Source organism: Cryptomeria japonica, chromosome 3 (assembly GCF_030272615.1).
Source record: "Cryptomeria japonica chromosome 3, Sugi_1.0, whole genome shotgun sequence".
In the NCBI taxonomy this organism is placed as follows: domain Eukaryota; kingdom Viridiplantae; phylum Streptophyta; class Pinopsida; order Cupressales; family Cupressaceae; genus Cryptomeria; species Cryptomeria japonica.
This window is the reverse complement of record NC_081407.1, coordinates 585061808-585071184: the sequence shown is the minus strand read 5'-3', so window position 1 is coordinate 585071184 and position 9377 is coordinate 585061808.

Below are 9377 nucleotides of genomic sequence, written 5' to 3'. Positions count from 1 at the left end.
CCGCTCAATCTCCTTGATCACATTTCCCATGATCAATCATAGCCATCAGATCTTCAATCTTGTCCAGGTTCAATGCATCTTTTGATCTGAAAACATTTTACCCCGCCTTGGAACTTGCATATTAGTCTTGGAACTTGTGCCAAGGTATTGCGGTTCAATCTGAGCTATAGATCTTCATACCAACTTTTCATTGCCTTAGATTTGTTAATAAAATTCATTCACGGCTTACCAATCATTGATCAGTTCCAGCTCATCAGCTTCATTAAATAACACATGTAAACATTTAATGCATTCTATTATAGCTCGGTTACAACTCGGTGAATACTAAACTTCACTCGATAGACATTCCGCCTTCATTAACTGATAGCGATAACCTTAGGGTTTACCGACTAGGTTCCTTAGGGTTTACCGGCTAGGTTCTTTACTTGATAACATAGTATAGTATTAACCTTTACATTTTACAACATATGTATGATGTTAAAACAATCTAAACAACATGATCTCATCATTGTCTAACTTGGTACTAGTTGCCCATCGAATACCTTAATCATCATATTCTTTCCTGTGTCTTTTACCAACATCTTTATAATCTTCATATCATACTTCTCAAGATATGGCAACATCATACTGAATTAGAAAATCAATTTCTTGACATCAATGACAAAATAATAATATCAAGACAGTAAACATCTTTAATCAATTATATCCATAATCATCAACAACCTTCTCAATATCCTTATGAAATGCCAACAATCTTTCATTGTCTGTTATAATGCAATATTGCCAACAGAGTAAATTGCAGAGAATTGTAATGTCATTTTATAGAGAAAAATATAAGATAGCCATCAGTTTCAAATTTCAAATGGGCTCTTCGGTAAATGAAATGTATTTGGTTATTTGATAAAAGATAGCTTTTGAAGTTAATACAAATATAATTTCAAAATCCTTACTCTCCTGTGTATGATTTTATCTTCTTTTGAGTTGATGGAATCAATGGTTTCATTTGCTTGTTGCTTTGTTATGATGTATATAATTTGCATTTCATGCTTTAATCCAAGGGGTTAATTAAAATGCTTGAATGAGATTATAGAGGGATAAATCTTGTACTAGGATTTGATAAGTAGTTCGGGTAAGAAGTTGCAAATAAAATGCTACTATAAGGCGGTATTGTTTAAGATTTAATCAACTATTAGATAAATTTTTGTCAAGTTTCAGTGATATTTTAGAAACTCGGAGCCCAATGGAGTAAGGCACTGGTATATGGTAGCAGATGTCATTAGGTTATCGATTTCTTGCCTGTTTCACTTATGGTTTGTCATAAATAATTAAAATCAAGACATATTTCCAAGTTTTTATGTATGTTTGATGTTTCCTACTATCTCATGCTCTAGATAAGGTTGAGGATCACTAAAGAATTCACCATTCTTGAGCATTCTCCTTGTTGTTGAGCCCATATATGAGATTATTTGGAATGAGCTATACCATGTGGATGTCAAGGTGGTTTAGGCGAGAAAAAAAATCAAAGTTTTGACAAAATATAGTTGCTAAAACCTGGCTTATTATTAAACCACTCCAAGATGGGTGTAAAGAGAAATAAAGCAAATAATAAATGGTTTGGTGTATTGACTTATACCTACTGATCCATGAGAAGAATCATCGCCTTGCCTTTATATAGACTGTGCAGGATCCTAGTCAAAGGGGTTCAGGTTCCTACATATGTAATTCATTTATCTTATGTTAGCTTACATCTTATATGAAGGCCAATCAAATGGTTCACTACCTTTCATAGACAAGGCAGTGAACTGTTTGAAAAAATGTCTCAAAGAAATGTGTTCTCATGGTGATGGAATGCCATGACAATCCATAGTAATTTGACTGTCATGGCATTCCATCACCATCATTGCATTCCATCACCATCATGGAATTCCATCACCATCGTTGCATTCCATCACCATCATAGCAACTAATTGAGTCTATATTGGCTTTTTTTGTTTCAACACCTAACCCTTGCTTTGTAGCAATCTTATAGGCCTGTATATAACTTTACCTAGCATCATCTATAGCTACTATATTGCTAGAGGACTCAGACAATGTGTAGAGAAGGGTTTGATATCTATACTGATAGAAGGTGATGCATAGATACTTATCAATGCTATTAAGAATGGTGCCACACCAAATTGGAAAATACAGAGGATTCTAAGGAACATTATGGATGCTCCAAATAAAGTTCACGACTACAAGGTTAGATATGTTTTTTAGGGAGGTGAGCATGGGAGTAAATTTAAGGAAAAAGGATGATCAGGTTTTCTAGGCAATCTCGAGTGAGAATTTGGAACATATTCTAGTGGACAACTATGAAGCCTAGTGGAGGCAGAAAAAACAAGGCATTGGATAGGTAGGGCTAAGGGAGGGTACTGATCTGGAGTGATAGAGGTGATCATGATAGACAAAAATAAGGCTCTGATTACCGTGAATGAAGGGACATTGGGAGAAGGTGGCAAGAGATTAGGACACTTCAAATCTAAAGATCGATTTGGTTGTCACAGGATATCATATTTCTTTCTCTTTTAGACAGAGCCTGATGTTCGATAAGGATAGGAAATCATAAGGCTGAGGTTAAATAGGGAGGCAAATCAAGCAATGAATGTAGGAGAATAAATAAGGGAAAATGGTCCATCACTTTGGATTGATCTGCCTATGTGCGGAGGAGACATTTCAGCAGCAATGCAAGAGACTTTTTGACTGTGATGAGCTCACTTGGGATGCATTGTAGCATCTAGCCAGGGTTATTTTGGGCAGGGATAGGCACTAGTGTGATGGTTTCGTCTATGAGGTGATTGTGTGACCAATGGTTGACATCCTTGATTACAAGGAAGCATGCATACAGATGATTCCAAAATTCAAAGAACATCCTTCAAAGCCTTCATAAAGCATGCAAACCCTTGCAATACCAAGAACAAGTCCCTAAAAAACCCTAGAAGATCATTGAAAAGGGAAACAAATAATTTTGATTATGTTTGAAATGCACATAAGATTAAGCTAAGTGATTGCTCACCTATAAACTAATTTCCTCCGCCTGTGAATCTCCTCTCCTACGTGCGAATGAACTCTTCATTCACCACCGTCTGTGAATTTGATCCTCTCCTACTTGGCGAGAATGAAGTTTTTCGAAGTCTTTTGTTTTGCCTCGTAGGAATGAAGTTTTTTGAAGTCTTTTGCTTTGCAAAGTAATTTGAAATTAAAATTAACCTATGGGATATTATAATTATATGTAAAAATTAAAATTGATCACCTAAGTGCCGACCCCAAGTGACTCGATTGCGCAGGATAATATTTACAAAGAAAGTGACCCTTGTCCCTTATCTCGATGGGTGTTTCAATGTGATTTTAAACCTCGTAGGATAAGGAAATGATAGTTTCCAAAGAGTGCATCTTATCCCGCAACACATTTGCATCAATGATCTAGCAGTACGGGATAAGAAGAATGAAATAATTACAAAGGAATCCTTATCCCACGACAACTACAAGGTGAGAAAAGAAGCAACACGGGATAAGGAGCGGCTAAAAGAAACAAGTAGTAGAGGCCTATCCCATAATGATCCAGAAGCACTATGAGAGGCTCATGGGATAAGAGTTGTCTTAGGCACAAAGGGGAAATCTTATCCTGTGGGGCCTCCAAGTTACCATAATAGCATTATAGGGCAACGCGGGACAAGTCAACAAAGAAGGATGCTATGCTTTTCTTATCCTACGCATTCCCACAGGGATAAGAAAAGAGTCATGGGATAAGAAAATAACTAAGAAAAAGGTAAAAGGGCTTATCCCACATGGAGTAGAGATCCACAACAAAGGTGAATGAAAGATGAACGGGTAAGACTCAAAGGTGCACCATGGGATAAGAGTGTTAAAGGAAAGAAGAGGAAGTCCTATCCCATGATGTGTTCCTCTTGTTCAGAGATGGCCGTGAGATAAGAGTTATAAGCTAGAAATAAGGGAAAGCTTATCCCACAGGGATAAAAGGAGTATTGTGGGATAAGACAAAGCTAGTTCAAAGGCTTATCCCACAGACTGTAGGAACATAAAGGAAAAGGGCTTGTAGGCAAAAGGCTAGGAGCAACGCGAGATAAGGCTTCCAAGGTAAAACACATAAAAGCTTATCCCGCAAGGATAGAAGAAGGGTTAAATGACATCACAGGATAAATAAAACAAGGGAAATCTACAATAGAGGATTATCTCACGGAGATAGCTGAGATGGCCGAAGGAGCTTCAGAGAATATGAATTTCTAAAGTGACAAAGGGGACTTAAGCATTGCTAAAATCCTCGGGTCTTAAGTCCTTTATTTCCTAAGAAGGCCTCATGCATGACCACTTAACCCATGAAGTTTTCCACCTATTCTAAATGATCACTTAAGTGTTGACCCCAAGTAACTCGGTTGTGCAGGATAAGATTTCAAAAGGAAGTGCCCCCTATTCCTTATCCCTCAAGTGGTTTCAATGTGAATTTCAAACCCCTGGGATAAGAAGAAAGAAATAATTACAAGGGAGTCCTTATCCTATGACAACTACAAAGCGAGCAATGAGCAACGCGAGATAAGGAGCGGTCAAAGAAAACAAGCGGTAAAAGCTTATCCCGTAATGAACCAAGAACACTATGAAATGGCCGCAGGATAAGGGATGACTTAAATATAAAGGGAGTCTTATCCCACAGTATTTCCATGCCACTAGAATAGCATTACAAGGCAACGTGGGATAAGTCAACAATGAAGAATGCAATGATTTTCTTATCTTATGTGTCCCCGTGGGGATAAGAAAAGAGTCCCGGGATAACAAAATACTTAAGCAAAAGGTAAAAGGGCTTATCCTGTGGGGCAGCAAAGATCCAGAACAACGGTAAAACTCAAAGGTGTGTCACGGGATAAGAATTGTGAAGGGGAAATAAGAGAAATCCTTATCTTGTGCGTCCCCATGGGGATAAGAAAGATGCTCTGGGATAAGAAAAGGCTAGTTCAAAAGCTTATCCCGCGGATGATAAAAACACAAAGAAAGGGGCTTGCAGGCGAAAGGCAAAAGGAAGGGTTAAGATCAACACGAGATAAGATCTTCAAAGAAAGAAAATAGAAGCTTTATCCCATGAAGATAAAAGGAATGGCTAGTGACACCACGGGATAAGTAAAACAAAGGAAAATTACAACAGAAGCTTATCCCATAGAGAAAGTTAAGATGGCTGAGGAGGCTCCATGGAGTATGAAATTCTAATTTGACATGAGGAACTTAAAGATAATGCCACGTCATTATTCAGGGAAGGCCAACGAGCAATCCTGATCAACAACTGCTAGATCAACAGATGAAATTCAAAATTGGCACCAATGATTACCTTTGTCCAACACGAATGAATTAATGGAATCACAATAAATTGAAAATTCAGTGGCATTCTTTCTTACCTTGCATCCAGATAGATGACAGAACAGTATAGAGTGAGAAAAAAGGTGAATTTTAGCATTCCAGTGTGCTTCCCAGCATTTTCAATTGAAGAGAAAACCAGTAAGTGTTTCTTTCCCACTTGTGTGCATTATCAGACTATTACAGTAATATCTTGAGTTGCCTACGTGTGTGCCCTAGAAGGTAGATTTTACTCTTGCATTTGCTTTCCAATTTTTTAATCAGTCCAAATTGTTAAGATGGCATCTCCTATTGAGCAATCTGCTACCCCTGCTACCAAGAAATTCCATGTAACTGAGCCAAGATCCTCAATTCCCATCACTGAGGCTACACCTCTAGATATGGTTCCCCTCATGCAAGAAATTGAAGGTGCCCCTTCTGTGCAACCAAGCCCTAGAACTGCCTCGCAAGTATCAAAGGAGGCCGAAGCTATCTCCCCTCTGAAAGAGAAGGCCACAAAAAGAAAAAGAAAAACCATCTAAAAGACCGTCACTATCATTTTTGATAGTGAATCTTCAAATAAGCCCTCTCCCACTCCTAAAACAAGAAAGCCCGCTCCAAAGAAGAGGAAGAGCACCAAGAAGGATTCAGTTGAAGCCGCCTCTTCTAAAACCCCATCCCTTGCACATGATGATCCTGCTCTAGTTAATCCATCTATTGAGGAATCCCCAATTCCTCAAAAGCCAATCCCACAACGAGAAAACCCTGAGGAGCCAGCCAAAAAGCCTTCTCAAACAAAAGAAAAGACCCCCAAGCCTACAAAGCACTCTAGGAAGTCATCCAAAGGAGAGTCATTAGCTCAGGTGGAGAAGCCACCAACGCAACCTACTGCTCCTCTTGCTCCTGTCACGACCCCTGAAGAGTTGCAACAAGAGGTTGAACATAAATTGGAAGAAATCGCATGGGGGGCAACCACACAGACTAGGAACCTATCCCAAGACCTGCTGGAATTATTTGAGGGATCCACAATGCAGGATCATCTGAGGATTGTCTTCAATGATAAAGAGGTAGGGTGTAGGGATTCCTTCACCAAGGAAAGGGGTTGGGACATTTTTCATTCATTCTATGGAAATAGAGAAAAGGCCATCCTAGTGTGCAACCCCTGGATACTGAACCTTGGCAAATTGGTGGTGCCCAATGGTTTTGTAGAGCCTATGCTCATAATGGAGCTAGCAAAGGCATATGATGTTCCAAGTCGGATGGTTAGGACTACTGAAGGATATGTCCTACTACAATATCTCCTGGGGTTATCATTCAATGTTTTGATTTAGATAAGTCTGCCCTCATAATTATAAATAGGAATATTTGAAGAGGGGCTATGAGAATAAAAAGGATAGGTACACGAAGGATCTTGTTCCTCATTTCATGAGGAAACTTTACAAAGATTCACGAAATTTTGTCCTGCCATCTGAAAGGGAGCCCTTTAAGCTTGACTGTTTTGAGCCCTATTTTGTTAAAACCTATTATGCACTAGGGCAGGTCCTTGAAGTTGATTGCAGGCTCACCAAATTGCCCATTTATTTTATGATGATGGCCATCAAGATTCAGCACCCCTCAATAAATGAATTGTATGATTTTGCAAGTGCTATTAATGAGAAGATTCATGAGGGATTGGTGAGAGCTGAAAATAAGGATAAAAATTTGGTATTCTTGCACTATTCTTTGGTGTGCCACTTAATTCTTTATCAAAATAGATCATATTGGGGCCTAGAGTTGAGAATAAAGATAAATGATCCCTACACGGGTCTCTCGTGGCCAGTGCAAAGATGGACCCAGGTTTGGGACAAGCGATCTAAGTTTGGTGATTATTGTGTATTCTTTGACCATTTTGTGATAAACATTTTGACAAGACTTGGAGTAGTAGTGTTGAGGCTGCCTAAAGATATAATCAAAATATTCAGAATAAGGAGTTGCAAGGTTGATGGACATGTCTACCCTAAGGGTGCATTCACCTACAATTTTGGGGATTTCTTCTTTTATGGAAATTGTACAATAATAAGAATTTATGGATGTGAGCAGGGACCCCATGTATTGCCTATTGTTGTCTCTCCAAGGTTAGCATTCCTCGAATTCATCTGGAAAATGATTTAGATGGAGAGGGAGCAAATCAAATCTGATAGAAAAGAAAAATTTCTCCCCAGGGAAACAATTTTCGATGAATTCAATGTAGGTTGTGAGACCTTGGAGAAGGTACGGGATTTTTTAGTGAAGAATTACAGGCTGAGGGTTGCCCTAGCCAGACATTTTGACCTCGATGGCTATATAAATGATATTAGAGTAAATAAATTGAAGGGAAAGGGGTATTTTCATTCTTTTGAAGAAAGAGAAGATCTGATTAGGAATGCTCTTCCATGTGAGGCAGAGCAAAGGAGGAAGAAGTGGGACCTCATGAATAAATTTGAAAGGGAAAGGAAACAAGAGGATCCCAATTTTGTAGGTTCCTTCCAGCACTTCAGGGATGATTTTGCTAGAATTTCTTTCATGTTAAGAAAGGCAGATGATATAATAAAGGAGGAGTTGCAGAGAAGAGAGGCCAAGGAAAAGGGAGTGGAATACAAAGGAAAAACAATTGATCCAACTCCCAAGGCTCAGATTGAGGAAGCACCTACAGATTCCTCCAAAAGGGGTGTACAGAAGGATGAGGGGGTAATAGCAAAGTAGGTTAGGAAGATTGAAAGAGGAAAGGCTAAAATATCTAACTTTATAGATATCCAAGAGGATTTTGATACTTCGATGCCGCCACCTTCTCCTCCAAGGGAAACATTCCAAGATCATGCAAATGTTGAAGTTTTCAATGATCTAGACATGGCTCTCATCCCAAGAACAATCCCTATAGAAGAAGAAGATGATGAGAGGATTATTGCTTCAAATAACTTTATGGAAGATGAAAATTTTGTTAATACCCCTGAGTTTAGATCATTTTAGCTAAGGGAGAAATTGAAGAACATGTCTAATGAAGAAATCAGCAATTTTGATACGAGCAATTTTGATTGCACTCCACAAGAGGCCAAAGAAATGGTATTGAAATTCGGAGTGCTCCTTGTCCCAGGGTGGAATTTTGAGATAATTTTCTTGTTAGATCAAATCATGCGGCAGAAGGACCCCAATTTTGCTAGATAGTTTGGAGATCATGGCTTCGGTGTAAATATAAGTTCAAAAGCTTTTGATTTATGGTCAAAGGCCCCTAGCACTAAAAATCCCATGGTTTTGCAAGGGGTGCAACACAAACAAGGGATGTTGTTGTAAGGACCTTATAGGACACTACTGCTTCAGAGGCTATAGCAATTTCCAAGCATGCAGTCCAATTTTCTGAGCTGACAATAGAGGATTTAGAGAAAAAGCATGTAAAGCTAAAGAATATGCATGTTGTTTTGAATACCAAGTACAATGAATTATTTGTTGAGAACATTGAATTGAAAGAGAAAATAAAGAAGATCTCAGCTGACTCTTTTGGAGGAATTAGACTCGAGGAGATTGAGAAAATAAACAAAGAAATGCAAAGGGTAAAAGATGAAGCTATAAGCAATTATTTTAAAATTAGGAAAGATTCAATTTTGATAATTTAAATAAAATCATTGATAAATTGGATGAAGTCCACACTTCATATTCTTTGACATCCAAGCTCTTGATTCAGCTTGATAAATTCATTTCATTCTTTCAACCAATCAGAGCTACGTGGCTGCCAAAGGGTCAAACCTTGAAGGAGGTTATGTTAGCAGTGAAAAACGTGGCTCAACCACCTCAGATTGTAGGGGTAACTTGGAAAAATTATAATTTATTGAATATAGAGTTACCCAACATAGAGGAGGAAAGGAAAGCATTGATGGGAATGATTGATTATTTCCAGGGACTCAAATAGTGGCATGTCCCTACAATTTTGATAGATGATGGGCAAATTAAGAGCTTTACAGGGTTTCCAGGAAGCAATAAATGTCATC